The sequence below is a fragment of the Carettochelys insculpta genome, chromosome 2 (genome assembly GCF_033958435.1).
Source record: "Carettochelys insculpta isolate YL-2023 chromosome 2, ASM3395843v1, whole genome shotgun sequence".
In the NCBI taxonomy this organism is placed as follows: domain Eukaryota; kingdom Metazoa; phylum Chordata; order Testudines; family Carettochelyidae; genus Carettochelys; species Carettochelys insculpta.
Genome location: NC_134138.1, coordinates 230,439,723 through 230,458,700, shown reverse-complemented (window position 1 = coordinate 230,458,700; position 18,978 = coordinate 230,439,723).

The window sequence follows — 18,978 nt, the reverse complement described above, 5'->3', positions numbered from 1 at the left end:
GTGGCTGCTTTTCCGATCCTCCTATTTAGCTCAGTGTCCAACAACAGGGTGTCAGTGATGGTGGACCCGAGGTACACAAACTCGTGGACGACCTCTAACATATAGTTGTCAACGCTGATTGATGGGGATTCAGCAACATCCTGACCGAGTACGTTTGTCTTCTTTAGGCTGATGGTAAGCCCAAAGTCCTTGCACGCTTTGGAGAACTGATCCAGCAGTTTTTGAAGCTGGTCTTCTGTGTGAGACACTACAGCAGCATCGTCTGCGAACAGCATGTCTCTGATGAGGACTTCCCGCACCTTAGACTTAGCTAAGCTTTCTAATATTTGAAGGGGTGGGGAGGTTAAACCTTTGGGGAGTCTTTCTAGTTCTGATTTTTTTGTGGTAGGGACTCTATGCCACTGCTCTTGAGTTGATCTGCTGTGGGCTGAGTCCTACAGGGTGCTGAGACCATTCAACTTCTATTGAGGTAAATCTCCATGCTGTGTAAGGATTGGGCCCTGTGCCCAAACTCCCCTGGATTCTAAAACTGTGAGGCCACATAAGTGACTGTGGAATTAATCCCTTGCTGCATATTCATGCTTAGAGGCAAAGGATTTTTTTAACTATAGTTTTAGCCCATATAGCACAAGGGAAATATGCTCTGAGAGTAACCAATGCCATGATGTCCTACTGAGTTTGCAGACTAAGGGATTGGAACGGTCAAATTCATCTCCATGTGGTGTTGACTTTGAAACCTAAGTAAGAGTATTTAAGTGTTCACCAAGTCAATTAACTAAATATTCAGCTAATGTCCTTATTGTACAATCTCAAACTGCCACTCCCACCTGCTGATGGTTAAAAGTCCCCAGCTATGCCTTATCCAGCTGCTAAAACCTCCAGCTTTCTTTGGAAATTTCTTTGATGCCCTCAATACAGAATTCTATGAGCTAGCCAAGAAATTAAAATATGTATGGATCCTTTAAAATAAGCCAAATTTATTATCAAAATAAGTACCATGGGGGCCACACTGCTGGTTAGCTAAAACTCTCAAGTTGAAAAGCTTTCAAGATTTACTGATGATGTTACAAGCTATGAGAACATCCAGTTGCACTGTATAGGGACCTTGTTGCAACATCTAGGTCTAACTTGCTGCTGTGGTCATAGTACTTGTGCAAAGGAAGATCTCACTGCTGTTTACAGAATAGCTGATTCTAGTGAGGCTTTGCTGAAGAGCTGATTGTGTGTTCTTCATGTGACCTAATGGTGTCACAGATGTCACTGGAATACTGAGTGTGCAAGAAATGCCCAAATGAGTCCTTGGACCTTTCATGGAAATCTCCCTTTTTTGTCTTATATCATCATATGGCCCCATCAACCCCTAACAGGGAAGTTGCTAATGGGCCACAAGAGCAGTGCCTGGTTTCAATATGCCACTAGCCTAATTCCACTATAAGGATTGCAGGCTTTTGGAGGGTTGCACAGTATGTCTTCCATACGTTAGCACTCAGAGTGACAAGGACTCCCTAGGGTTCAGTATGCAAGAGAGAGTGTTGGGACAGGACAATTTTAAACCATTTTTCCTTGTGGTGTTATAAAATATGGGCTCCATAATGCAATGTTACCTCATAATTCCAGTAGTGAGTTGCAGCTGTACATGTGTATGAATGCAAAACTGAATTGAGTTAAAGGAACTTGTAAATCCACATTTAAGAACAGAGTCTGGCCCTATAGGACTGACTTACATTGACACACACTAAGAAATTCAGGCTATGTCTACACTAGAGTGATCTGTCAACAGAAATTGCCATCGGAAGAGCTCTTCCAGCAAAACTGTTGACAGATCGCAGCCACACATGAAAGCAGATCGCTCTTTCGATCTGTTCCATCGGCAGAGAGTGGCCAGACTGCCCAGCCGCTCTCTCAACAGAATGGGCAGCTGGAAGCACAGCAGTCAGAGCTGTTGATGACCTGGAAGCTCTGTCTCTCGACCACGGGCTCCCCAGAGGGCCCAGATAGCTTCTTTGTTAACAGACTCTGTCAAGAAAGGTGTCCTGCCTCATGGGGGCGAGGCAGAAGGCTATAGACAAAAATGCCAAGTTCTATCAGCAGTAGGTTGACAGAATTCATTTTTAGCGTGGACACTCCACAGGTTTTGTTGACAAAACACCTGTTTTATCGAAAAAACCCTCTAGTGTAGATGTAGCCTCAAACCAAAGCTAGAAACTCAGTAAAAATAAGCATGCTCCTCCTGGTCTTTAATTTATTTGGAGAACCTTAATGGGATATGTATGCGAATGCCACCTTTTACAGATGGGGAAATTGAGGCAGGAAGGTTACAATAGGCAACAAACCAAGCCCAAGAGGGGAAATCAGTGTAAGGAATGAGATGAAAATCCAGAAGGTTCTGTTACTGAGTTTTGTCTCAAGACCAGTGGATTATGCTTCTCCATCAATTTCCTGGGAGATCCAACTGAGAGAGAGATCTAATGGTTGGAATAACAAATGAGGTCAGAAGTGTGAATTTAACAACTCTCAGTTAAGAGGAGAAAATAATCCAAGACGCTTCTATCCTGAGGATCTAACCAAATCAGAAACCGTAAAATTGTAAACCATGAGATGTACAGAGGAAAAAGAGCTTTTTATATATAGCACTCACACTCCTCTGCACAAAAGCAAATGCTGAAAAGCCACTCAGCAGGGGAAACAATACATAGTAGTGATCTACATGTTCAAAAGTATTGTACTCATAATGACTAAGGGCAACTTATAGAGCTGGTCAAACAAAATGACTAAATATTTTTGTGTTAGAACATCCACTGAAATTGAAACACGGTCCAGGAATATGCCAATTTTAACAAAATTTGATTTTGAAAAAAATGAAATGAAGCATTTTTCATTTTTTACTTTGAAAAGGAACTGCACTTTGAGGTGATTTCCTCTTTATTTTTGTTAAAATGGAATATTAAAAAAAATGAAAATGGCGAAAGTCAAAGTCAAAAAGAAACATTTCAGTTCTAGTGATACAATATGTTTCTATGGATCTGAACCAAATTCTTTTTTAAAATTTCATTTGGTAGGATCTTTTAAATGGCATTTTCTTATAAAGCTAATCTCTAGAGAGGTGGGTAAGTAATAACCCCATTTACAAATAGCAATCTACCCCAGGCCCTCCAGTGAGTCAATGGCAGCACTAGGAACTTCAGATTCCCAAACTTGTTCATATTCCTAGACTAACATGTTTCTCTCACATAGCTTGAAACCCGGTATCTTGGTGTTTCATTTAAACACAAGGCTGTTGTAACAAACACTGTCTGCTAATTTTGGTGTAGTCAAACAGGTATATGCAACGGTCATTTTGCTTCTCAACCATCACCATCATCTTCCTTTTTCTGTAGTATGTAAGGGTAGTAGTGGTAGTAAGTGAAACAAAGGGACTGTACATTTAGTGAAGCTTAATCTAAAGTTGAAGAAAGTTTTAAGTTTAAAACCACATACTGCCTGCTGGGCTAAACTGCCTGTTGTCTTCATTATCATTCACTGAGCAGCTTTCTGTGTTTAAAACATAATTTGACTTTAGACAGCACCACTTTTCCTGCCGTCACTCTGGGTGATGTCAGCTAGTAAAAACAACTATACAGTTGCACCTGTCGTGCAGTCTGCCTTGCTTTCTAATTCATTACCAGCTTTCTGCGAGACTCATAGCAGTACGTGAAAGTCATCCACCTATTCTGGTGGTGAGAGGCTGCCATCACCCAAGCAGACTGAGACAGTCAATAAAGCTTCAGCAAAGCCATTGCTCAATAAAACACAAACAAGGTAAGAAAATTAAAGAAAAAAATATCCAGGAAGGCAGATATGAAAAAAGTCACTGAGTGAGATACAAAGTTATCCTCATTTTATATTCTCATTTAACTGTGTGCACTACAATAAGAAGAAGAATTAGGAAATTCGGCCATGTGAAAAGACAAGTTGAGATTGGCACAAGAGCAGAAACTCAGGCCTCATCATCGCATGCACAGCTCACAGTTATAGTGCAGTTATAATGCGGTTGCATTTAACACTTGTTTCTTTTTACTTTGGAAGTACCTTGCAATGCTAAGACTGATTTTTCCTGTTTTTGTTGGACCTGTTGCCACTCAAATTTACAGCACATTCTTTATGGGCTCTAAAATCTGAAGTATTGAATTTTTAACAAAAATGCCCCTGATCCAGCATAGTATTTAGTGATTAAAGTTGTGTGCTGGGAGATGAACAGTCTCAGGGATGGGTTAATGAGCTGCTGTGGGCTGAAGGGTTATGTCTGCACAGCCAAGTCATTTTGGAATAGCAGCCGCTATTTCAAAATAATTACAGGAGCATCTACACAGTGCAACCACCAGCCATTCCCCAAAACATGGTGAAGCTGGTGCGGTTGGTGATGGCCATGGCTACTCCCCCTGATCCCCAGGCCCCCACAGCCATGCCTGCCCTCACTGATCCCCAACCCCACCCTGCTCCCCCTGCTGAGCCTGACCTGCCACAGCCCCACCACCTCAGTACCTCGTTGTGCTCCTGGCCTCAGCCCAACTCTGACAGGAGCTCCTAACCCGCAGCAGGAGAGGATTCCCAAGGCCAGCACCACTTGGGGTCCCACGCCTCCATGGGGTTGCAGCTCCGCACCCCATCCTTGGACTGATGTTCTCCCACCCCCACCCCAATCCCCACCACCACTGTATATAGTTGCCTGGTGTTGCATATTGTACATAGGTTTTTTTCACAACATTTATTTTGAACACATTTTTCTATGTTGAACTAAAAAGTTATTTGTTCACCACCCTCGTGTCCTTCTATTGAGTAGGGTTTGGGAGGTTGTGCAGGGTACAACACGCTGCCACAACTTGGGGGATGTTGTGCTCGCCCACATCCAGCTGAGGAGGCACCTGAAGTATGCCTTGAGGTGGCTGAAGGCACAGTCAGCCTGGCTCAGGTCCAGCTGCCCAGTGCAGGGCTTCATAAGCCAGGGCACAAGGGGGTAGGTAGCATCCTCCACAATGCACAGTGGCATGTGCACGTCCACGACCACCAGCTCCCAGCGGGTGACGAAAGTTCCATCCTCCGTCACAGGCTGGAGTTGCAGAACACCCATGATCATGTGCCTGATACATACATGTTGAGGAACTGTCCCCCGTGGTTGACCAGGGCTTGCAGCACAATGGAGTAATATCCCTTACAGTTGAGGAATCTAGCTGTACAGTGGTCTGAGGCATGAATGGGGATGTGGGTCCTGTCAATCCTTCCAAAGCCATTGGGGAACCTGAGGGTGGCAAATCTGGCCAGGACCACATTTAAAACTTCTGGAGCCACTGTTGGTCATCACACTGCCCCGTGAACAGCTAGTCCCACCAGTTGGAACTGATCCTGTACCTCGTGGAGGGAGGAGGGGGCAGTGCAAGCCTGAGGCTACTCTATCACCGTGGCTAACTGGAAAGCAAGAAATCTCTCTCAGCTGTGCTTTCCCTCGAGGAGGTAGGCAAGTCTCAGCTTGGGCAGGGAATGTGTGTCTAGGGGAGCGTCCCTTTAAGAGTGTACCTCACTGGGGCTCCTGGAAGGGGTTGCTGGCCATGTGACCCTGTCTGATGGGGGTCTGTGGGCTGTTCCATTGAGAGAGCAGCCAGGCAGTCTGGCTGCTCTCTCTCAGCCGAGTGGATTGGCAGCGCGATCCACTTTCATGTGTGGCCGCCCTCTGTTGACTGAAGTTTTGGCAGAAGACAGTAACTTCTGTTGACAGATTGCTGTGGTGTAGACATAGCTTATGGGTGCAACTGATCGTTCCTTTCCCAGTGGAGGTCTCTGCATTTTGTCCTTACTGAATTTCATCCTGTTTACTTTAGACCATTTATCTAGTTTACCCATATCATTTTGAATAATAATCCTATCCTCCAAAGCACTTGCAACCCCTCCCAGCTTGGTACTATCTACAAACTTCATAAATGTATACGTTATGCTATTCTGCCAAATCACCAGAGAAGATATTGAAGAGAACCAGACACAGGATGATCACTGAAGAACCCCACTCTATGGCCGTTTCTACACATGCTAATAAATGGCCCGAAATATGCTAATGAGGCATGGATGCAAATTCCCCATGCCTCATTAGCATAGGGTCACATGATTTGGAGTCCAGAAGATGTTCTTCCGGACTCCAAAATGCCATTTAGAAGTGCAGCCCGCCCAGGGGTCTCCTGGAGGGAAGTCCTTCTTCCGGAGGCCCCTTCTTCCTGAAAATTTTTAGGAAGAAGGAGCCTCCAGAAGAAGGACTTCCTTCCAGAAGACCCCCCAGGGGCCACACTTCTAAATGGCGTTTTGGAGTCCAGAAAAATGTCTTTCAGACTCCAAATCACATGATCTTATGCTAATGAGGCATGGGGAATTTGCAGCCATGCCTCATTAGCATATTTTGGGCCATTTATTAGCATGCCACTTTTGATGTGTAGAAACAGCCTATATGCCCTTCCAGCTTGATTGTGAACCACTCATAAGTAGTCTTTGGGAATTGTTTTCCAACCAGTTAAGCACCCATCTTACAGTAGCTCCATCTAAGCTGTTTTCTACCTATTACGTATCATACTTTTGATTTAAAGTGTCTGTTCTTAGTGTGTCCACTTGAACTCGAGAAACTGGGGAAAATGCAAGCAGTCTCATGCACCAGACATTTCAAATGTTTTCAGTAGGAAAGTTCATTTTCTTATCAATTTTTGAATTAATATCCTAGGCACAAAACTGCTTCAACTAGAGAAGAAGCAATTTACTCAGATGAAAATGAAAAATGAAGACTTTTAAGCTTTACACGATAGTTCTTCATTTGTGATAGCAAGATGAGTTTGGGCAGAAGTACCTTTCATATCAAGCTCTCATTTATGGGCAGAGCACTAGAAAAGAGAACTTTATTTCGTAAATGGAGTTTTCTTAAAACAAAATTATTAGGCTTCTGGAATTCTCCCAAAAGACATTTAACTGCCCTTTGGCTAACATTGTGGAAGCGTCTGTACTGGATCTCAGCCAGCCAAATCTGTTCATTTCAAATAACAGTATAGGTAGAAAAGCTTGGTTTGCTGTTTGCTTTCTTTAGAAAAAGGATATAATAGCTGGAATATGTAGTAAAGAACTTGCTCCTATTCTTTACCTTCTTCCAGGCCCCACCAAGCTGAACCAATTTGTTACATTGTTTTTATATTCCTAAGGATTCAAGTCCTTACCTAAGAAATTCCTTGGACTATGACAGCCAGCAGTGATGCAACATTGCCAGTTCTCATGGTCTGATTTTTTGTTAAAACCCCAGCTCCCAGTGTCATGTGAGCTATGGAAGATGCTTTTTTTCGTTTTCTAAAGTACACTTCTAATCTAAATGATTACAAAGAAAATCTGGAAAAGGTGAACACTAAAGGCTCAAAAACCAGGAGACACTTCTCCCTGGCAGAATACAGTATTCTTAAAAATCTCATCATTAAAATCAGTCTCACGATTTTGGACACTGCACTCTTGCTTGGGATTGGCAACACTGTAAAATGTCAGAGGTGCAATACAGAAATTCAGGGCATAAATAAGTCACATAACATGGTAAGGCCCTGCAGGAAAAGTCATTTTCTTTTAACCATAAACTTTATTCTAACGAAGAAACAGCATTATCACTGAAAGTTCCTCCCCTCTGTTTCAATGCAGCATTTCTGCCTTGAACTTTTTACAACTTTGCCTCATGTCTGGCCGCCTGCTTCAAGTTCATGGAACAAGTACCCTATCCTCCCAATGCATTTCTGAACCCTCAATGACTATACTTGCTGCTGTAGCCTTTCCTAACTTGGATTTCAGATGTTTTTTTTCCCCCTCTATTTAGAATGTCTCACAAAGCAGCAAGGTTTCTTTTTCTCTAAATGATTTGTCATGCCTTCTCAAAGAGAATTGTATTGTACATTGTCATTCCACATTTTCCCCTTCTCTATGTTGCTTCTTCAGTAGTCATAACATTTCAGGACAAATCATAGAATCACAGAATGCTAGGACTGGAAGGGACCTTGAGAGGTCATCAAGTCCAGCCCCCTGCCCTCATGGCAGGACCAAGTACTGTCTAGACCATCCCTGCTAGACATTTATCTAACCTGTTGTAACCAACCAGGCTCGGGTTCCCCAGAAACGAGGCTGCACCCAGGAGGCGAGTGTTATATTTGGTTTATTGAAAGTGCATGACACCCGCAACGGGAGCCCCAGAGACGCCACAGTCACCAGTGCGGGAAAACCCAACGCGTCAGAGCTTTGCTCGGGGGTAGGGTCTGTAACGGGCCTCCTAACACTAGCTGCTAAAGCTTAACTCATTAACATAAGATTGCCTAAAATTGCCTATGCATTCCTTATCACTATCTCTTGTGGCCTCCTGCCAGCATAGCTTTGAAGTGTTGGCAAGCGTGCTTTGTTTTACAGGTGTTGTCATAGGATTCCTCTGAGGGTTCACAGAGGGGTCAGACTGCTCTCATGAGACCGTTACAAAATCTTCTCTCACCCTACACCTGTTCTTAAATATCTCCAGAAATGCAGATTCCACAACCTCCCTTGGCAATTTATTCCAGTGTTTGACCACCCTGACAGTTAGGAACTTTTTCCAAACGTCCAAGCTAAACCTCCCTTGCTGCAGTTTAAGCCCATTGCTTCTTGTTTTATCCTCAGAGGCTAAGAGGAACAAGTTTTCTCCCTCCTCATTATGACACCCTTTTAGATACCTGAAAACTGCTATTATGCCTCCCCCCCATCTTCTTTTTTCCAAACTAAACAAGCCCAATTCTTTCAGCCTTTCTTCATAGCTCATATTCTCTAGAACTTTGATCATGCTTGTTGCTCTTTTCTGGACCCTTTCCAATTTCTGCACATCTTTCTTGAAATGCAGTGTCCAGAATGGGACACAATACTCCAACTGAGGCCTAACCAGCACAGAGTAGAGCAGAAGAATAGCTTCTCGTATCTTGCTCACAAGACACCTGTTTATGCATCCCAGAATCATGTTTGCTTTTTTTGCAACAGCATCACACTGTTGACTCATATTTAAATTGTGGTCCATTATAACCCCTAGATCCCTTTCTGCCATACTCCTTCCTAGACAGTCACTTCCCATTCTGTATGTGTGAAACTGATTGTTCCTTCCTTCCTTAGTGGAGCACTTTGCATTTGTCTTTATTAAACTTCATCATGTTTACCTCAGACCATTTCTCCAATTTGTCCAGATCATTTTGAATTTTGACCCTATCCTCCAAAGCAGTTGCAAGCCCTCCTAGCTTGGTATCATCTGCAAACTTAATAAGCATACTTTCTATGCCAATATCTAAATCGTTGATGAAGATATTGAACAGAACCGGTCCCAGTACAGACCCCTGCGGAACCCCACTTGTTATACAGTTCCAGCAGGATTGAGAACCATTAATAACTACTCTCTGAATATGGTTATCCAGCCAGTTTTGCACCCACCTTATAGTAGCCCCATCTAAGTTGTATTTGCCTAGTTTATTGATAAGAATATCATGCAAGACTGTATCAAATGCTTTACCAAAGTCGAGGTATACCACATCTACCACTTCTCCCTTATCCACAGGGCTCGTTATCCTATCAAAGAAAGCTATCAGATTTGTTTGACATGATTTGTTCTTCGCAAATCCATGCTGGCTGTTCCCTATCAGCTTACCACCTTCCAAGTGTTTGCAGATGATTTCCTTAATTACTTGTTCCATTATCTTTCCTGGCACAGAAGTTAAACTGACTAGTTTGTGGTTTCCTGTGTTGTGCTTATTCCCTTTTTTATGGATGGGCACTATATTTGCCTTTTTCCAGTATTCTGGAATCTCTCCTGTCTCTCATGATTTTCCAAAGATGATAGCTAATGGCTCAGATACCTCCTCTATCAGCTCCTTGAGTATTCTAGGATGCATTTCATCAGGCCCTGGTGACTTGCAGACCTCTAACTTTTCTAAGTGGTTTTTAACTTGTTCTTTTTTTTTTATTTTATCTTCTAAACCTACCCCTTTCCCACTAGCATTCACTATGTTAGTCATTCCTTCTTCAGACTTCTCAGTGAAGCCCAAAACAAAGAAGTCATTAAGGATCTCTGCCATTTCCAAGTTTCCCATTACTGTTTCTCCTGCCTCACTGAGCAGTGGGCCTACCCTATCCTTGGTCTTCCTCTTGCTTTTAATGTATTTATAAAAAGTCTTCTTGTTTCCCTTTATGCCTGTAGCTAACTTGAGCTCATTTTGTGCCTTTGGCTTTCTGACCTTACCCCTGCATTCCTGTGTTGTTTGCCCATATTCGTTCTTTGTAATTTGTCCTAGTTTCCATTTTTTATATGATTCCTTTTTAATTTTCAGATCATGCAAAATCTCCTGGTTAAGCCAAGGCAGTCTTTTGCCATATTTTCTATCTTTCCTACACAGCGGAATAGCTTGCTTTTGGACCCTTAATAATGTCCCTATGAAAAAGTGCCAACTCTCCTCCATTGTTTTCCCCCTCAGTCTTGCTTCCCTACCTACCAGCTCTCTAAGTTTACCTAAATCTGCCTTCCTGAAATCCTTTGCCTCTATTTTGCTGTTCTGCCTTCTACCCTTCCTTAGAATTGTGAACTCTGTGATTTCATGATCACTTTCACCCAAGCTGTCTTCCACTTTCAGATTCTCAATCTGTTCCTCCCTATTTGTTAAAATCAAATCTAGGAGAGCTTCCGCCCTGTAGGTTTCAACCTTCCGAAATAAGTTGTCGCCAATGCAATCCAAGAACTTATTGGATAGTCTCTGTGTCACTGTCTTCGTTTCCCAACATATACCTGAATAGTTGAAGTCCCCCATCACCACCAAATCCTGGGTCCTGGGTAATTTTGTTAGCTGTTTAAAAAAAGCCTCATCCACCTCGGTAGGTGGCCTGTAGTAGACTCCTAGCAGGACATCACCCTTGTTTTTTACCCCTTTTAGCTTAACCCAGAGACTCTCAGCACATTCATTTCCTATGTCTATCTCCACCTCAGTCCAAGCGTGTGCATTTTTAATACATAAGGCAACACCTCCTCCCTTTTTCCCCTGTGTATCCTTCCTGAGCAAGCTGTACCCTTCCATACCAACGTTCCAATCATGTGTGTTATCCCACCAAGTTTCTGTGATGCCAACAATGTCATAGTTGTATTTATTAGCACTTCCAGTTCTTCCGGCTTAAAAAGTCAGCAGGCTACTAGATGTGGGATTTGAATCCATGCCTGTGTGCAAGAGACTGCAACCATAACCTAGCACAGTAGGCTGCTCAACCACCCTGATAGCCAGCTCAATATTCAGACCTCTGAGCTATGCCTCTCCCTTAACCCCCTTGAGACATTTGCTATTGATTGTAGACCCAGTTACATGCAGGAAATAACTGGAGTTGCATTGTATATCTGGAAGGGTTTGTCTGTATAAATCACTCTTATACTGCTTTACCTTGTCTAAATTATGTCTCAAAAGAAGTATGATTTTTGCATCATGTAAGCATGTGCTAGTACATCTAGGCTACGTCTACACGTGCAGCCAACATCGAAATAGCTTATTTCGATGTTGCAACATCGAAATAGTCTATTTCGATGAATAACGTCTACACGTCCTCCAGGGCCGGCAACGTCGATGTTCAACTTCGACGTTGCTCAGCCCAACATCGAAATAGGTGCAGCGAGGGAACGTCTACACGTCAAAGTAGCACACATCGAAATAGGGATGCCAGGCACAGCTGCAGACAGGGTCACAGGGCGGACTCAACAGCAAGCCGCTCCCTTAAAGGGCCCCTCCCAGACACAGTTGCACTAAACAACACAAGATACACAGAGCTGACAAATGGTTGCAGACCCTGTGCCTGCAGCATAGATCCCCAGCTGCCGCAGAAGCAGCCAGAAGCCCTGGGCTAAGGGCTGCTGCCCACGGTGACCATAGAGCCCTGCAGGGGCTGGAGAGAGAGCATCTCCCAACCCCCCAGCTGATGGCCGCCATGGAGGACCCAGCAATTTCGACGTTGCGGGACGCGGATCGTCTACACGGTCCCTACTTCGACATTGAACGTCGAAGTAGGGCGCTATTCCTATCTCCTCATGAGGTTAGCGACTTCGACGTCTCGCCGCCTAACGTCAAAGTTAACTTCGAAATAGCGCCCGACGTGTGTAGACGCGACGGGCGCTATTTCGAAGTTGGTGCCACTACTTCGAAGTAGCGTGCACGTGTAGACGCAGCTATAATGTCATACAGGACACAGTAAATGTTGTGATGTCTTATATGTCAATTCTCTCTTTAGATTAGTACAGTAAGTAGGAGAACTGGTAGGAAAAACAGCACAGTATTGGAGAAAAATAAACTTGACTTTTCTTTCCACTGAAATTTCAGAGATCTGAGGCATGTCGGTCAGGAGTTCTCAGATTTCCTTGGACCACAACCCCCTTCTGACAACAAATGACTCCAGGACCTCAGAAAGGGCACTGAAGCCTGAGCCATCCCGATCTGCACTGCCCTGGATATGGGGACCAAAGCCTGAGCCTCAATGTTTTGGGCAGGGGGGCCAGATAGGGCTTCAGCTCCAGATAGGGTCCTTCAACCTGACCCCCGTTGACCAGGGTTGGAGCCTCTGGGCTTTGGCTGCATCCCTGGGCAGCGAGACTCAGGCTTTATTCCTAGGTCATGGTAAAGCCAGCCCCAGTGACCCCCATTCAAAGGGGAATCACAATCCACAGTTTGGGAACCACTGCTCTAGATATTCAGAGCTTTGCCACAAGCTGCTGAGGAATCTTAACCAAGAATGGAAGAATGTTTACAGACCACTAATTGGTCAGGTAGGTTCTAGAACTGAGGCAGTGTGAACACTGTCTGAAGGGAAGCAGCAGCCTGCCCTCCACAATGGGGGCATTGACAATACCCACTAGCAATAGGCCCGAACTTGTCAACTGGACTTCACCAGCCAAGGAAAGCACAAAGCAGTCGAAGTATGACATCATTCAGAGACTGGCATAGCAGTATATTTTACAACACTGCATTCTGTAAAGACATCTCAGAGCATCATTCATGACACCACTATAAACACAAACCTTTAATCCACTTGAAGCAGCTTCCAACCATCGTAAAATATAAGGACATTTCCTGCACTTTTCTAAGGCTTAATACTTTGTCAGAGTCCAACCATCCTAAGGTTCCATATATTGTCCCAGCAGGACTCCATGAAAGGAAAAGACAAATCAAAGGAGGCCACTGAAACAATCTGGAACATCGTTCTTGTTAATTTGTTGTGGTACACAAACCCAAATGTTTGAATTAAAACACCATGTTTGGTGAGCCATATGGTTTTTATATGCACTTTCTGGAGCTCCTGCACTTTGTATTTTTTAAATTTTGGTTTATTTTTATGGAGGCCTGGAGGAATCAATGAAAAAAAAAACATTTCTGAGACCGACTATGTGAACGCTTAGGCCAGGGTGAAGGCACTACATGTGTCTCTGCCCACCACAATGGAAAGTCTCAACAGGATAGCCAAGTTAATGTGTATCTGTAAAAACAATGAGTAGTCCTGTAGCACCTTACAGACTAAAGGATTTGTAAAGCTTATGCCCTAATAAATCCATTAGTCTCTACGGTGCTACAGGAATTCTCATTGTTGTTACCACAGTGGAAAAGCAGGCTGCAGCCAACCCCGACACTGTGGTGGGTACCGATATGGGGCAATGGGAGGCTCTAGCCATGGGAAGGCAGCAGGGAAAAACTCCTCCAGCAGGACATTACACTACTAAAACAGCAGTGTAGATATGCAAAGTGGTCTTGGGCATATACTGAGCCAGTGTACACTGGGTTGACCCTGGACTTCGGCAGGATCTGGGCAATGGGGGGAGGGGAGGAGCTAGAGAGGTTCAACCTATCCTATGGCAGCAGCAATGGTTGGATCCTTAAGCCCTTTAAATTTCCATGGGAGCCCCTTGAGGTACTGTCCAGGTGCCAGTAGGGGCTCTCTGGGGAAAGCTACCTCCTAGTCCCTCCCCTTCCACCAAAGGCTCTGTCCCTTGTGTCCCATAATGCAACATGATTTTACTTAGCCAGATATCCACTTACCATGGGTGTGGCTGAGTTTCCTGTAGTCCCATGAAGTTTGTTTACAACCACCAATCCTGGCTCTCAGGCTACAGTTACACTCCAGCGATCTGTCAACAGAAGTCATTGTCAGAAAAGACTTCCTGACAAAACTTCTGTCGACAGAGTGTGGCCACACGCAAAAAAGCCAGTCAGAAGAGCGCTCCGTTCTGTCATCAGAGTTGCCGGACTGCCCGAATGCTTTCTCCACAAAGCAGGCACCCGGAAGCATAGCAGACAGGGCTGCCCATTGTTCTGAATGCCCTGTCTGTCAAGAGAAGGTCCCTACAGAGCATCTGCACAGCTTTTCGTTGGCAGAATCTGTTGACAGCAGTGATACGCCTCATGGCTGAGAGGCAGCACGCTGCCGGCAAAAGTGCTGCATTTTGTCAACAAACACATTTTGTGTGTGGATGTTCCACCAGTTTTGTCTCCAAGGGCTGCACCGGCTGGGGTCACCCGCCCCTCATCCGGGACCAGGTGAAGTACAAGGCGAAGGAGCTCCAGCAGCGCTATTGCAGGGCCCAGGACATGGCCAGGCGGGTGGGGGTAGCACCCACCAGCTGCCCCTACTTCAGAGAACTGGACCGTCTCCTTGGGCCGCCCTTAGCGGGGTGACATGCTTGTGAGTGTGGGGTGCAGTGTGCCTGCCCATCCCCATCCCCTGCAGGGCAGGCCTCCCTGGGGCACTTGGCCTCTGCCCCCTGCGTGCCTGCCCGTCCCAGCCTGCCCCCACCCCTTCAGTTCCTGACAGTGCCCCTTGCGGTCTAGGTGTGAACCAGGCACAGCTTACCTCATTGAGGATGGCCCTGATGGTGGCCCTGCCCACCCTGAACTGGTGGCCGATGGATTGGTGACTGTCCAGGGTGGCCAGTTTCTAGAGGGTGATGGCCACCCTTTTCTGGAGCAGGGGCGCCGGCCTCATGCAGGTGTCAGGGTGCTGAAGGGTGGGGCAAGCCAGTGGCACAGCTCTAGGAATGTCCCCTTGGTCATTCTAACTTCTGTAGCCAGTGGTCATTGCCCCAGTCCTCCAGCACCAGCCAGTCCCACCAGTCGCTGCTTGTGGTGGCCACCCAGAGTCACTGGTACTCAGCGGCCAGGACCGCAGGCAGTGTGCCAGCCATGACCTCAATGGAAGGGAAATGGAGCTGCTTGGAATCCATGGGGGCCTGGGGTGCCTCCTCCGCTTGCTCTCCCTGCATGCCTTGGGACAGGTAGCTGGCCTTCAGCATATGCAGGCCGAGGCTTGGGGTGGGGGGCCCTCAAAAGGAACAGCAGGCAGCGGCCCCAGAAGGGCTCGTCCACCACACGACCCTGCCCATGGTGCTTCCTGCCCCTGTATGTTCTAAAGAGAGCCCTGGGACGTGTGGATGGTCTCTTTCCAAAGTGCAGTGGGGCCCTCTCGAAAGGGCGAATTGGACCTTCACTCCCCTTTTGCCCGTATGGACACTCCCTTTCAGAAAGCTGTCTGTCAACGTTTAGTTTTGAAAGCTTTCCTTTCAAAATGGAGCTGTAGTGTTGATACACCCTCGGAGTACAGTAGCTCCTGAAGTGGAGTTAACAAGGGACCTACTCTGAAGCTTGGCAGTTTGGAGATGGAAGGGCTGTTAGTCTGCAGGTTTGTTTGGACTTGTATTGCCCGTACTTGTGCTGTCCAGGAAAAGGTTTTGACCTTGATGTGACATGGCAAGAGAGCCAAGCCACAGAACATGCAGAGGGAGAGTCAGGAGAAGGTTCAGGCTGACAGAGTCCATTGCAGGTCCAAGGGAGTGTGCCAGAGACAAGGATCCCTGAAATGCCATTGTCAGGCTGTCTGGAATGACTCACAAATCTGGCTGCCAACCTCAGGGCAGACAATCAAGGAGAAGAGCATGAACCCCACATTGACTGTGCATTCTATAATTATATTTTAGCAATCCAATAACTAGTGTAAACTCCTAAAGTGTTACAACAGACACTCCCACTAGACATATGAGTCTATCTTGCCACCCACACAAGCCTGAGTATATGATAGATAATCCCTCACACATGCCCACACGCACAAATATTCAGGTTACTTTGAGTCCCAAAGGATGGATCACTTACATCAGATCACTTGCACCTCAGACCTCAAACCAAAGACAATACTTGTAGCCAATCTCCTAATAAATGAAAAGGGTTGTTGAGTAGGGAAAAGACATCAAAATCATTTACAGGATTGAAGCAGGTAAACATACACAAGACAACAAGACATAGTCTTAGCTTCTATAATTTGCAGGCTATATGTATTCCTTAGGGGTAACCCAGGCCAAGCAGCTTGTGGATCCTTTGTTTATGCTCAGAAACATTGCTCTCTCCAAATTCTAAGCAGCATAGTGATAATTTCTCTTTAACAAGAATTTTTGTCCTTTCCCCAAACCTTCAAGCTGTGATGGGATGAAGGCTTGTGAACATAGCCTCTTCAGAAATGTGGAAGAAACAAATTCTTTTGGCCACTGATGTTCCATCGTGGCCTATCCTGCATCCGTAAGCCTTCTTTTGTCTGGAGGAGGTAACATCTTGCAGTAAAGTAGTATTTCGCACTTGGCAATGCTTCTTCCCTGACTGTGGTGTTTACAGTCTAAAGCTATATCTACATTGCAGCCTCTGTCAGTAAAACTTACATCACTCAGGAATGACAAGTATCAGAGAGGTAGCTGTGTTAGTCAGTATCTCGAGAACAAGAAGAAGTCCTGTGGCACCTCATAGACTAACAGATATTTTGGAGCACTAGCTTTCATGGGCAAAGACCTGTTTCATCAGATGCAACTGATGAAGCAGGTCTTTGACCACAAAAACTTGTGCTCCAAAATATCTGTTAATCTATAAGGTGCCACAGGACTTCTTGTTGATCACTCAGGAGTGTGGCTATTCCACATACATCCCTGAACAGCCTAAGTTACAGCAACATGAGGAATGACGTGCACAGCACTACATCAGGGCACAGCAACTACCAACAGAGTGTACGCTGCTCATGGAGGTGGGTTCTTATGCTGACGGGAGAGCTCTCTCCTGCCAGCAGAGTTTCTTCAACAGACACACTGCTGTGGTGCAGCTGTATCAGTACAGCTGTGCAGCTGCAGCGCTGTATGTATAAACTTATCATTGGGCAAGGTCTGTATGAAAATATTAGTTTGGTATTACCATGTCACTCAGGACTGAAAAACCCATTCCCTTTAGTGACACAGGTAAACCAGCCTAAGCCCCAGCATAGACAGCACTGTGTCGAACAGACAGCTTCTCCCATTAGCGTGCCCCGCTGCCACTTGTGCAAGTGGAGTACCTAAGCCAATGGGAGAACCCCTCCCATCCACACGAGCAGCATCTTCACTCAAATGCTGCAGCACCCTAGCTGCTCCGGTGGTACTGCAGCATTAAATGTAGAGCTGCCTTTAACAAACATTTTTATAGTTTGAGAGCAAACATGTAAAGAACACCTTATAATATGGGATACAGGTGTTATAAGAGTAACACATGCAGCATCCTACCGGTGTGCCAGGAAGTCTGATCATCAAACACATTCTTGTAACGCTAACACCTAACAGTAACAGTACTACCACACAGGTGAGTCAGACTGATTTCCAGCTATGCATTTGTCAATGTTCAGTGAGGTCTGGAGGGTTTGGAATGAGGTCACAGCTCTGCCCAGAGGTGCCACACCGGAAGTAAAAGACAAGTTTTATGATGTGCTTAGTGATGCCATAGCACAAATACCGGCTTGCGAACAACTGTACATTCGGGGTGACTTCAATGCGAGCGTTGGAGCCGATCGTGACTCATGGCCTTCCTGCTTAGGCCACTTTGGTGTGGGAAAAATGAATGAAAATGGTCAGCGTCTTCTTGAACTTTGCACGTACCACAATCTGTGCATCCCAAACACATTTTTCCAAACCAAGCTACAGCAATGAGTGTCATGGAGACACCCACGCTAAAAACACTGGCATCAACTAGACATGGTCATCGCTAGAAGTGATAACCTCAAAAACGTCCTTCTGACATGCAGCTGTCATAGTGCTGACTGCGATACAGATCACTCGTTAGTTTGCTCCAAACTCAAGGTGATTCCCAAGAAGCTGCACTGCTCTAAACCAACTGGAAGGCCCCACATTGATGCCAGAAAGATGGATAACTCAGAGAGAGCTGAAAAGTTCAGAGTGACCCTGGAGGAGAATCTGCACAGCAACCCTGGGGGTGCCAATGTGACATCCAGATGGCAGCATCTGAGGGATACAATGTACAACATGGCCTTGTCGGTATTTGGAAGAAGAGCTTGAAACACAAATGACTGGTTTGAAGCTAACTCCGATGAGATGATTCCAGCCATCGAAAAAAAGCATGCTGCACTCCTGGAGTACAAATGTTCGCCAAGCCAGAATACCCTGCAAGCGCTCAGAGCAGCCAGAAAAACAGTACAGCAGACAGCCAGGCACTGTGCCAACAACTACTGGCTCGAGCAATGCAGCAGCATCCAGACCAGTGCTGACTTTGGTAACCTCAGGGGAATGTACGAGGGCATCAAGAAGGCATTAGGACCCACCCAGAAAAAGATGGCACCTCTGAAACCCAAATCTGGTGAAGTCATCACTGACAGAGCCAAACAGATGGAGCGCTGGGTCGAGCACTACTCCGAGCTGTACTCACGCGAGAACATTGTGGTCGACTCAGCCCTCGGTGCCGTCGAACTCCTACCAGTAATGGACGAACTGGACCAGAAACCAACTGTGGATGAACTGAATAAAGCCATCGACACCACTGCAGTAGGAAAGGCCCCGGGCCAGGATGGTAATCAAGTGTGCCACGGACACTCTCCTGGAACCCCTACATGAGCTACTGTGCCTGTGCTGGAGAAAGGGGG